At 41.4% G+C, this 13,431-nt stretch overlaps 1 long non-coding RNA gene across 1 annotated transcript; it reads right to left on the bottom strand.

Annotated features, from left to right (window-relative positions):
• Positions 1-545: 545 nt before the first annotated feature.
• LOC116997168 lies at positions 546-13,409 on the bottom strand. The gene is made up of 4 exons (XR_004418113.1): positions 13,109-13,409; positions 12,090-12,337; positions 11,076-11,173; positions 546-1,344 (listed from the first exon to the last, which is right to left on the bottom strand). It is a non-coding gene; the product is annotated as an uncharacterized LOC116997168 (long non-coding RNA).
• Between the last annotated feature and the right edge of the window lie 22 nt (positions 13,410-13,431).

Below are 13,431 nucleotides of genomic sequence, written 5' to 3'. Positions count from 1 at the left end.
ATAGCAATCATTCCTGGGGCAAAGATAATTAAGGTAATTGGGAAGCCTGGTAGTATTTAAAATCCCAATCACAACCAGTCATGCTTAATCAGACATCCAAAGGCAGAGGATGATAAAACTGCATATTGAGTACTCACTTGAATTATCTCATGTCAAGAAGTTCAAACAAACCAACCAGCACCACCAGTAGGAGTCCTAAACAGGAGAGAGACTTTCACAGGCTAAGAAAGGGATTATAAGGTCTTCTCCCAGCTGCCCATATTCCTGTAGCTCCATGAAAGATCCAAGCCCTTCCCAACAAAATCTGGTTTTTCCTTTCTGGTACAAACTAATTGCACGAAGCTTTTGGTAGCTACCCTATGTTCCTCAGTAACAAAACTTCACATTTCTTTAAGCATTGCAAGCCCATGGCAATATTCTACTATTTTAAAAGTATTGAACAATTCCTTATGTCTTGCTTTTACTTGTAGTCACACAATGTATATTTGTAAAAAGGAATTATCCTATCAAGTACATTCACTGAGGTGTTTTCATATCCCTGTCCAAGTCAAAATCTGTTGTGGCTCTGGCCTTTAATCCTTGTATTTTTGTATACAGTTTTTTGTAGTTTTCATGGGGAAAGTTAAGTACACAATGTGTTCCCTGGAGGACATTTGGAAAACCAGCTTTCAGGTTAAGGGTCAATGATCCAAATTCTGGAAGCAGCAGAATTATTTTTAAATGCTTTAAATCCTTGCCAATATTCTTTAGTTGGTAAATAGTCATCTTCTACTTAGGGATGACAGTTATGTAACAGTGGAGCACTGGCACATTATTCAAAGGGATTTATTGCTTTCTTCTGCTGCTTGCATTCATGAGTAGAAAGACACCCATGCTTGAGGGACTAAACTGGAGAGAGCTTTAATGAAAATTCTCTCTGAGTTTGGTGGAAAACTTTTCAGATAGCATTGCTGTGGTCAGCCCCCAGAAACAGGAACCCAACAACATCAGAGGCCAATAGCACTGATATGTGTCACAACTCACTGAACAACTTACCACAGAGTTTGTGTGCGTGGGAGGGAAAAAGGCAGTGTGTGGTCATGTGTGCACAGCTCACTGAGAAACTTCACGAGGGGGGCAGCTGGTGGACTTACCACACAGTTCTGGCTTTGTTACAAGCCCCATCTTTGTGGATACACCATCCAACAGAACAATTCCACCAAACGTAGCAGGAACTCCATCTGGATTGAGCTGGTGCACCCAAGTGTGAGTGTGCAGAGCACATTGGGAATATCCCTTCTGATCTTCTAGGGTGCCAGAGAAATCACCCCTCAGATGACCTTCTTGGGCTCCACAGTCATCTTCCTGCAATGAAGCAGTGACACATCAGGCCATGTCCTAAGAACACAGGCAGTACTGAAGCATTAGGAAATACTAATGTTAAGAAAATTACTTATTTTCCAAACATAAATGCAGTGTTAAGCCTTAAATAGTAATGGCCCTTTGCCTGAGATATATACTGAAGAGTAACTGAAGGATGTGGAAGAGGATATGGATAAGGAAATGACACCATTGGCTAACTCTGCTATGATGCCAGACCTTCAAACAAAAACCCCCAAACTTCAAGCTGAAAGAGAGTAGTTTTAGATTAGGTATTAGGAAAAAAGTCTTTACTGTGAGGGTGGTGAGCCACTGGCACAGGCTTGCCAGAGAAGCTGTGGATGACCCATCCCTGGAAATATTTAAGGCCAGGTGGGATAGAGCTTTGAGCAGCTTGGTCTAATGGAAGGTGTCCCTGCCCAGGGCAGGGGGTTGGAATTGGATGATCTTTAAGGTCCATTCCAACCCAAACCATTCTATGATGCCTAGAACTAGATTCTATGATACCTAGAATTGCCACAGTGAAATAAGAATTTAAGATTATGTGTGTGTGTGGTGAAAGTATAGAGTGGTCTAACAACTCTTAGAAACCTCCAAATCAAATCAGTTTTAGCTACCCTGTTTTAACTAAATCCCAGGCCTCTCAAAAAAGAGTATTATATTGTGTATATATCACCTGCAAATGTTACTTCTACTAGAACACTGCATAGTCCTTTGAGAGAGCAGAAAATCATTATCCAAGTCAGAAATCACATAATCAAGCATGATCTTGGTTTTGCATTTAAATCAATTGAAGTTGTGCTATTTTTTTCACTAAAGAACAGCAGAAAAAGAACAAAATTATCTTTGCTGTATTACACTAAAACCAGTGGGTGGATCCACTTGCAGTGTTTTGGCATCCCCAAAGGTACCTGTGGCTGAATACTTAACCCAGGGAAGCTACATATTAAAATACCAGACTAATGAAAAGTGACATCCTCCAGCTATTCATTCATTCTCTGTTAGCAAAGACATCCTGTTCTCCTTAGTCTCACATCATTAGAAACAAGTCCAACTCCTGGTCATTAGTTTATGATATAAAATGCCCACCTCCCATGTACAGTAATTTCACGATTATAAGCCGCACCATTTTGACTAAATTTTGGTCCGAACCCAAAGTGCGGCTTATAATCAGGTGTGGCTTATATATGGACAAAGAACGAAAAGTTGCTGTTTTAGTTTGGAGGACAGGTGTCTGCTGAGAAAGGCAGGAACTTCTCCTTGAAATGGGGAATGTTAAACCCCTCCCTCCAAATTATTATAATTAACTCCTCTTACCCTTTTGCTTCACACACATCACCTCCCTGTGGAGACTGAGAAACATCACCCCAGCAGGGCAGGGGAAGCATGAAATCACTCCCACATCTCTCTTCTCTTTCTTTCACAGGACCTACAAGACACTGTGAAGCTTGAAAATTAATGCCAACCACACAAAAATCCCTGGCTTAAAATTTTGCAGGCATTTAAATTTTGCAGTATTAAAATTTTGCAGGGAGTATTATCTGATGAAGGTTGGCAATAGAGGAGGGGACCAAACTGGAGCCAGGTACCATCAGAAACTTCCTGGTGGCTAAAAGTTTTGGCCCTGCCTGTCATTTCAGGTGCTATTTCCCTTTCTCCTTGCTTTATGCTGTCCATCAGCATTGTCTGACAGCATGATGTGGTTCATTAAAAAAGGGAGGGATCAGGTGCAAGATGAATTTTCCAAAAGATCTTCCAAAAGACCGTGTGTAGAGGCACAGAACAGCTTTCTGAAACAGAGTTAATAATTCCAGTTGTTAATAATGCTCCACTCACAGCTGATGCTGTTCCCAGCACCCACAGCCAAGCTGTGCAGATCCCACTTGTTTGGGATTGGATTTCCTGGCTGCGCCTCGCTATCCTGTCCTGTGCATGGGCATTGCACAGTGGCACTGCAATTCAGTCCTGAAGTTGCACAATGGCAGCAGCTGCGTGGAGAGGAGAGGAACAGAGCTGTGCTCTTGGGAGTTGTGTGAGGAGGAGTGAGGCTGAAGAATGCACTGAAATCAAGTCATGACTTGCAGCAAAAGAGGCTCTGTAGCAGTGAGATGTACCTGGCCACGACTCTGTGGATGCACATGATGGGGGATGATGTGAATTTGAGCTGCTCAAATTCAGAAGCGGAGGGAAAATTATCCAGACTTGACCTGCAGTGTGACCTGAGCACAGGGAGAGATGCTGAAGGTGTCCCCTCCTCAGTCCCTGCTCCTGTCCCCTGGCTGGAGCCCAGCTCAGGCCCATTCCCAGGTGCAGGCTGCCCCTGGCACAGGCTGTGGGTGAGTGCAGTGTGAGCCTGCAGGTCTGGCTCTGTGCTGTGGGCACTCACCTGAGTACCAAGGAATTTCAGAGCTCTCTGGCAGCACTTTTGTGCCACAAAGTGAGGAGTGGGGGTTCAAACCAATGCTCTCTGCTCTCAGCTGTGCTCTTCCCTGCAGGAAAAGGAGATTTTATACAGCCTGGCTGGATCTGTGCTCACGAGCTGATCTGACCAGTGAGGAGGATAAAATCAACACTCTTTGGTGTGTTAGCCAGAACATCCAAGTCCCTACCCATAATGCATTGCGGCCCGTCCCTACCCATAATGCATTGTGGGCCCGCCTACCCATAATGCATTGCAGCCCCGCCTACCCGCAATGCATTGCGGCCTTGCCCCTACTCATAATGCATTATATATAATAATAAATTATTATAATTTTGTAATCAAGGGGTTTTCAGGCAAAAATATGGGCATTAGGAATAACAGTTCTTTTCTAGGGAAATTACAATAGAAATACAGTACTACAAAGAAACAAACTCCAAACCCTGACAGAGTACGGACTGACACCCAATCAGGCAGGGTGTTGGTAGCAGTCCCATTAAATGGTGGCTGCATCCTCCTGCAGTGACAGATGTGGTTCAGTTGGAGCAGTGCTCCTGTACAAGGTGCAGTTTCCCTCCAGAGGTCCAGTGGTGATGTGGAGAAATCCGGTTTTCCTCCGGAGTCCAGTGGAGAAAGGGGCTGCCTTAGTGTCCCAAAACCTCTGTTTTTATCTTGGTAAGAAATGTTGGGCTCCTCTCCCTGACTGGAGCAACTTCCAATGGGATGCAGTAATTTTATCAGTCCCACAGTGGGACTCAATGGGCCATTAGCAGACAATGACTGGCTGGAGGAAGGATGGGTTGTGAAAAGATAAAGAACAATGCCCTGCCTGGTTTCAATGGATGGCCCATTAGCAGAATATCTGCCGTTGAGATAAGGATCACTGCCCCCACCCTCAACAGACGGTGATAGAACATATACCTTTTATCACACTCTGTATTGTAATGTGCGGCTTATAATCAGGTGCGGCTTATGTATGGACAAAGGATGAAAAGTTGTTGGCACCCGGAAATGCGGCTTATACTCAGTGCGCCTTATAATTGTGAAATTACTGTAATTTTAAAAATCCTAAAAAATCCACAATGTTTAAGACAGAAAAGCCAGAAGTTTTCTTAAGCCTGGTAGTCTTTATGAGATTTAAAACTGGAATAAAGATTACCTACATTTTCCTGAAGCAGTAGAGAATACACTGATCATCCCTGACCTTTCTCTTAGGTTGAAAGATACTTAAGAACTAAGGACAGACAGAAATATACTTTTTTCAAACCTGAAAATATACAAAATATTCCCAGACTTTTAGAGAATTCCCTGGATATTTCTGAGGATGCACACAGCTTTCACTAAAGGGGGAAAGTACAGATAGGAAACATTTTTTTTTTTAATAAATTGATTGCTACCACAAATCCTATAAATTGGAATAGTCAGGCTAAAAATCCTATTCTCAATTACACCACTTCTACATCCTTATTTTTCTCACATCACAGTTTCATGAGCTCTGCAGCCACTGCACAGTTTTCTAAGGAAAAGGACAGATAGCCTGACAGCTGCAGAGGGCTTACACTGAAAGCATTTAATGAATCCTTCTTTAATCTGATTTTGGTGGAAATTAAGCTTTACTCATGTTCTGTTTGCACTGGAATTAACAGGGTTGATCTCGAGGATAAGGAAGGGAGGGAGACAGGAAGGAAGGAAGGAAGGGAGGGAGAGAGGGAGGGAGGGAGGGAGGAAGGAAGGAAGGGAGGGAGGAAGGGAGGGAGGGAGGAAGGAAGGAAGGAAGGAAGGAAGGAAGGAAGGAAGGAAGGAAGGAAGGAAGGAAGGAAGGAAGGAAGGAAGGAAGGAAGGAAGGAAGGAAGGAAGGAAGGAAGGATCTGTTTCTGTGACAGTGTCATCACAATACAATTTGTTGAGATTCCATCCAACCCCTAAAGGGGATTTCCAGCAAGCCCTAGAGTATTTTCAGTGGCTGAAAATCAGGCCACATGGTGGAATGTGGTTAAGACCAGAACCAGAGTATCCAGCTTACCACAGGCTCTACCATAATTATGAGATTGTTTCCAGAAAGTCTCTTTTAACACTAAGTTACTTTAGAAATACTAATAATGTTTTAATTTCTTTTCAGACAGCAAAATTCAGAGAATTCACTAAACTTTTGGAGTAAGTGAGTAACATTCTTCCACTGCTGCCCTTTTCTCCCTTTCTCAAATAAGCATATAGTTTAAGGAAGCTCAAGCCTGATAGATTATGTCACCATCTACAGTTTCAGTGATCCAGCCCAAGGTGCTTAGGGTGAAAACAGACTAAGACCCTGGAACTCATTAGAAACCACAAATTTAAAATTTAAGAACAAATATTATGTTACACTCTCAGCTAAGTGCACACATGGAGATTAGAGAGGACTAATAGAGCATGACTGGCACCTTTGCAAACACAGGACTTTAAAGATAAATACACTGCCTGCCTAATGGCAAAAGGCAGACAGATGTGATGACAGAGGTAAAGCTTGTATTGAAAGCTTTTTTTTAAAATCCATTTTAAACTGGATATCATCTGTGATCACTAAGCACTGGAAATGAATGTTTCAGGCTCTTGGAGTAAGTGAGGATTTAAAAGAATCTGACATCAATATCTTCACTTGCTTTGAGAACTCTGAAATTATTATGTAACTTGACTGCTGTCTACTACTTTCCCATAGTGGTACACAAATCAGAATATTTTGATGCTAGACATCAGTTCTTGCCCCAAATTTGAGTCTTATGAGGGACCCAGCGCCTGCAGTCATGAATGTGAAGGGAGTTTTGCCTTGACCAGACAATAAAACCTTACGACTCTGAGTATCTAAGAAAAATTTGTGCACTCATTTCAGTGGGTAAAGTTCCTTAAAATCTCAGAAAATGGTATCAATTTAAAAATAACACAGGAGGATTATTTGTTTCCATCTGCGCAAGTAAAGCAATCCATTCAACATGGAGACCACATGATGTGTTGGGTAGGCTGGGGAAGGATGACTCTTCAGGAGGACTTGCAAGGTGTCCCTGTGTTCCTTTGGACAAGTTTTGGCAAGAAGCTTGGATGGAGAGATGAAAAGGGACTGTTGTGAGACAGGCCTTTCAGTTCCTTGTAGTGATACAACTGAGCCTGCCCTATTTCTAAAATGCAATTATACTCCTGCAGCCTGAGGCTCATAGAAAGTCTGATAACACTTTTACAACAAGGAACAATTGCAGAGCACTTCCAGATAGCCTGATAAAAGCTTTTACCTTATATATTACACTTTTATTGGAGGAGGAGATAACATCAGCAAAGAAAATAAGGCTGAGAAGAACTGTTGTTATCCTGATCGATTTTATAACTCAGTCTGTCCCTCAGACACTTCCATCTCCACTATGTTCCATGATGGTAAACACTGCAGCAATTGCAGCAAATACCATAAAGAAAGGCAGCATTAGCTACCTTTAACCCAATGTCAACACCAGAGAAGTAGGCAGCAAGTAGCCACGTCAAGGAAGTTCTTAGGTTCACAGGACAGTTTTTCTGCTTCCAAGTTGTTCCAACAGGCTTGAAATTTTACTGGCTTTTTATTTCCACTGTGGCTGCTGCTTTACAATCTACAGAACCCTTGGCTTAATATTTCTCTATTTCACAGAATAAGTATGAACAATAACCACCATAAAATATTTCATGGTAAAACTGCCTTTAAGAAAGAGTGCCTGAAAAATTATAATGTGATGGTCATTTAGCTGCACAATAGATTTGATGTTGGGCTTCCAAAATTATTTCAAAGGTATTACTTTTCCTTTCATATAGTATTTCATTTCTGCTCCTGCAAAAACATTATCTTGAGAGTATTAGTTGCAGGATAATGTGGCAGTCTTGGTTTTTCTTCCTCCACAAGGTTTTCTGTTCCCTTTGCTTCAAACTGTCATTCCCCTGCTTCCCTCCACTGACCTATGGCATGAGTTGATAAAGTCAATTACTTAACTTTTCATCCAAATTAGATACATTCAGTAAAATAACTAGTTAAGATACAAAAGTGAGTGTCTATACAGAGTCAATCTTTTGAAATAAAACTGAAGCTATGCAACAAAATGTTATCCTGATCTGAAGTACTCCAGGATACGTAATTTCTTTTGAAAGAGCTTGCATTATGATTTATTTCCATTCCTCTGCAGCAGGGGAGAAGCCTGTGTTTCCAGTTTCTAGACACACAGCTGTGCAGAGGCAAGAAAATTGCAAACAGTGCTCTTTCAAATATTTTCACCCGGCCTTATTTTTATGAATACTTTAGGATGTGAGGAAAAATATTTGCAATGTTGAATTAAACATATATGAACTAACAAAGAATAAAGATCAGTGGTTGATAAAGTACAAAGGGTGACAGAAGCAGAGTGAAACAACTTTTAATCTGCTTTTATGTTCAACTAGGGTTTATGTAGGTCAATGCAAACTTTGCAAATTCCCCTCTGGCACATCATTTGTAGAAATCTCTCTTTAAAATTTCATCAAAGAAAGGAAAAGTTGGGATGATGTCCTTTTCTGTAACAAAGTCACTGCTTGCCACAGATTATTTACACATCTTGCTCATAATACTACTTCTGAAGAGAAAGTGTTTCATCTCTGAGATAGACAAAATGTTTCCTGATGGCCAGGGTCCAAAACAACACAGGATGGAGCAGAGCTTGCAACCATATCCTCCCATTCTTGTAACATTCAAATTTCCTCAGCAAGTTTTTCAGGAATAAGATAATGCTAGGGTCCAACAGGGACACCAACAATACTTATTACTAAATACTGCTCTTTTTTTCAGTGTGGAAACAAAAACACATTCACTCTATAACTCATTGTTCCAATGAGCACACAGATATATTTTGGGTGTTTTGTTTTCAGTCTTCAAAACTGTCAATATTGTCAGTGCTGGTCTACAGATGTCCACAAACATGCATGTTTCATTTCAGCACAATGGGATGAAACAGTGGACAAAAGGGTGCTTCACCCTGGGGAGAGTCTGGAAAGGCTGGGGAAATGGCTTCCAGACCAAAATACTCTTGCTACCCTCTGACTCAAAGATTCAGTCTTCAGCACATTCCCCGTGGAAGCGCAGCAGGGGAAAATGACTCGGACAGGGAGGGTGGGGCAGAAAAATGAAAGGCCATGTATCCTGGTTTAAATCCTCCACTTTCTTATTTTACTGTGGGTGCACATTTAAAAACCTAAAGGGAAAGGCAGACTTTTGGCTTGTACAATTCATGACAACACAAGGCAATAGCAGCTTTCACCCACAGTGCTTCAAGAGTAGAACTGTACCTTTCACAACTTACATAGGAAAGGGAAAAGTGCACCCTGAACTTTAACCTCTTAGAGATACATCAGATTCTACTTCATCTTTCCCCACAAAGCATTTACTAAGTTTATACTTTAACTTTAATTTTCAATCCAGCCCAAAAGGGGCGACAACTCTTCACAGAGCAGAAGAGAGTTGAGAAATTGCAGCAAGCAATACCAAGGAAAGACAGGCACCAATGCTCAGCATGTACCACTGAATCTGCCACAAGATTTCATTGTTTTTTTCTTGTTATGCAAAACAGTGACCATTTCTCTTTACTTCCAGCATGCCACCCTTCATGGGAATAGACCTGCATGTCATACTTACTATACAGATGTACAATGGATTTATGCTGCAATGTAATAATTCCTCTCATTACATCCTATTATTTTCCTAGCAATTCCATTATTCCTAGCACTTGCTAGGAATTTGATCTCCACTAAGCATTGCACTAGTGATACCACAGAACCTTATTACACATCCACAATTTGAGCAAAAAGAGAAATAGATTTAAAAACTAAGACTGCCTTTTCTTCACAGCAAGTCAGTTTACATTACTAACATATCATTTACTGCTTCACCACCCAGCTACTGAATATCACGAGATACTCTGCAGATATCTCAAGCAAAATGGTTTTTTCCCATGCTGTTCCTCTAAGTAATTCCTTTATTCTAAATCATCAGCAAACTTTCTCACATCATTTTGTACCCCAATTTGGGAATTTTATAACCTCAAAGCACAGCGGCCAGGTATAAATTCCTAGGAAACACCACTGCTGACTCCTCCTGCCATTAGTCCAAGGTTTATAAAAAACAATAGTAAATAAACTTCCCCAAATCCCTAAGCATCACAAGAATAAGCCCCCCATGCTGACTGCCCCTTTTTGCCCATCAATAACTAGGTGATAATCATGTGTATATAGATATGAGAAGAAAGAAGCTGGTAAAATTCTAAAAGACAGACATTTTTAAAAATTACTACCATGATCTCGTAAAAATCTGGTGGATACTTAGCCTCTGCCAAAAATTCAGATGTTACTTATCTGCTCTCTGATGAGAGGGGCAGATAAGTTGAACAAAAAAGTAATAAACTATTGATTTGCATGAGAAATCCAGTGAAAACTGAATCAAGAATCAAGTGCTACATTACCCTTTAATGAGACCTTCAAATTATTTCTTGTTGCATGCAAGATTCGTGTCATATACATGCACTGCATGTCTGTTACCATAAGCCTTTTTGTTCTACTTCTAAAAAATATTTCCATTACTGGAAATGAGAAGCCAAAACATTGCTGTGATGCACTTCCTGCTGCAACCACAGCAATACCCTACCTTTTAGTTCCTGTTTTTCTTGCTGTTTGGTATTATCTCATCTTCAATGCACTCTCTCTTCAGTTAAAAGTACCAAAATTGATTGTAACAACTTAGATGTCTTACCTCCTTCTTACACAAGGTATCATTCCTCTTCTGCCTTCTTTTTGTGATTTTTCCATGTGGCTTCAAGTCTGAAATTACCCTTGTGTCCTGTACCAGTATTAATACTTTTCTATGTCTTCAGAACAGTTCTCCCTCAACTTTATTTCCAATTATATAATGGGTCTAACTCAGACCCATAATATATTTAGACCACAATAGTTAGACCTCATCTCTAACTTTTAAGTATTTTGGAGGGAACATCACATCTGTTTTTCTGAAGACATTTCCTTCTGTGTCTTTAAAGCAAAATTTTCAGGCATGATTTGCTTTGGCGAAGGCAGGTTTGGCCACCACCAATCCCCTCATTATTTTCCATGTGCCTTAGCATAGTTTAAGAATTACCATCATCACAGTGGTCATTGACACAGCCCCAGAAAGCTAGAGATGCAGCCACCCAGAGCTTTTCCACCCTTCAGTTAAAGATGTTTGACACGAAATAATCACATAAGTATTTGGAGAGAGAAAAATAAGTAGCACAACTGACTTGGCTATAGTACTTACCAGCTTGTGATTGAGAGAGGGTCAAAACAGCCCTGAAACTGTCAAAGCTATGATGGAAATCTCCACTCTAAGAATCAGCCTTGACAAGAGCTCAGGGCCTATGAGAAGAAAACAGAAATTACCATCTTTCAGGTGTTGTCTATATGTTTCTAAAGCTACAAAATCATAGAATAAAAATTCCAGGCCCTTTAGGTACTGGAAGGTGCTCTAAGATTTCCGTGGAGACTTCTCTAGGCTGAGCAATCCCAGCCATTTTAGAGGGGACAGCTAGCAGGAAAACAGCTGCAGCTCCAGGAAAACCAACTACCAGCTGCCCTGATCCTCACTGCACCCACCCTCTGCCCAGACATGCTGCACTGGCCATGAACACACGTGCACCACACCAACCCTTTGCACACCTGCACTGCAGTGGCCATGTGTGCTTGTTGAAAATGACATAAATTTTCTAATTTATTTTTAATTAATTGCTTTAATCAGTCATAATCAGAATATTAATTATGAGCAGCATGCTAGTCTTAAATCACTTTTAGCCAGCACATGACCCTGATATGCTTCATTGAATAAGGCCTGGGAGAGAGTGAAGGATTGATGAAATTGGGTACCACCACAGAATCACAAAATAAACAGCTGGAAGGGACCTACAAGGATCATGGAGTCCAACTCCTGGCCCTGCACAGCACCATGGCCAGGAGTCACACTGTGTGCCTGAGAGCATTGTCCAAATGCTCCTTGAACTCTGCCAGGCTCAGTGCTGTGACCAGAAGAACAGAATTTATAGATTACACAGATGTTTTGTAGAAATCACAGCATAAAGAAAAAGCTAACAAAGACTCAGTATATATGTGTTGGAAAGTCCCTAATGGAGGAAAAATATACCAAAAAGACTAAAACTCTGGACTAATTAGCATGAACAGTGAGAAATCAATACCCAGTAGAGGACAGAATACTACTGAAGGATTTGTCCTGCTGAACACAAGGCCCAGGAGCCCCATTCTCTGTCCATGCCTCACCCACTTGGATATGGTGGGGGGCTGTGTCACAAGCCTTGCTAAAGTCACAGTAACGGGCTGCCACTGCTCTTCCCTTGTCCCAGGAGGACACTCCCCTCCTCCAGGCAAGGCTCTTGTTGGTGCCACCACAGCTTGTCCTCACAGATGATGTCACCTCGTCCTTCTCGTGCCTCCAAGCCACTTCCTGGCAGTTGGTTCTCCCTGGAAATTTGTGGGAAGGCTCCCGTGCTCAGGTGCTGCCTCTGGTTATTCCTACAAAGCAGGAACAGGTGAACAGGAGGCAGAGAGAAGGTTTGCTCTTCATGCGAGCAGAGAGTGAGGGCACACTTGGCCTGTGTGGCCTCCCAAATCTGGGCACAAATTAGAAAAGAAAGCTAAGCCACCACAAAACTCTGTTTCTAAAGTGAACTGTAGTGTAGGAAAATGATTTTCTAATCTGGAGCAGTATCTCTGTGAGAGAAAGGGAAAGCTCCAAGTCGTGTCAGCTCTATTACTTTAACAGCTTTGTAACCACAGATGTCACCATAGACAGTTCACATCCTCATTTTATTTTCACCTGCACAACCCAGAAGCTACAGCTTCAACCACCACTTTGCCCTTATTATAATTAACTCTCAACCCCGTGGCAGTTTTGAGTTTCTTCCCTAGGCTGAGCAAATCCCTCAACAATTTATTTTTAGCTCTGATTTGTATAAACTATTGCAGTAGTTTCTTTAAAAAAAACCAGCAAACTTTAAGTTGCACATCAGAATAACAGAAATACAATGCACAGCGATAAAAGTGTTTCAATGGTTTGTACATGTCAGTACATCTGTTTAAATAGGAGTACAGGTTTACACTGTTAAGACGTATGAGGTTACAACTAGAATTTAAGCTTATTTCAAAAGACACTTATATAGGAAGTGCAGTGTGTTTGCTGTAACAGCTAGTATTTAACTATCCACTAGAAAGAACTTTTCTGAGTATTTTCTGAGCCCTTTTAGTGCTGAATAAATGCTTAAAATAACAGCCAAAAAAACTCACCAGGTACCACACCTTGAAACCAGGTGCGAATGGAAATCCACAAATCAAACCCCAAGCTCAAACCAAGCGTTAACAAATGCGAAGGTCCAATTTGATTTCCTAAACTGTTAAACCTGCACGGGGGTCAAGACTTTTGTCCTCTGGGGAAGGGAAAACCAGATTTGAACACAGCTACGGCTCAAGTGAGTGAAAAGAATTAGGAAAGAAGAGCGGTCCTGGGGAACGACGCCTGGGAATGCATTTCCAAATTGCCACACGGCAGCGCACGGCATTGCACAGGAGGCCGCTGCGGACAAGAAGCGAGCTGTCACTCGAGCACCAGA

This window comes from Catharus ustulatus, chromosome 6, assembly GCF_009819885.2.
Source record: "Catharus ustulatus isolate bCatUst1 chromosome 6, bCatUst1.pri.v2, whole genome shotgun sequence".
Taxonomy (NCBI): Eukaryota; Metazoa; Chordata; class Aves; order Passeriformes; family Turdidae; genus Catharus; species Catharus ustulatus.
Note: the sequence above shows the minus strand (reverse complement) of the source record. Positions and strands in the feature narration are given on the sequence as shown.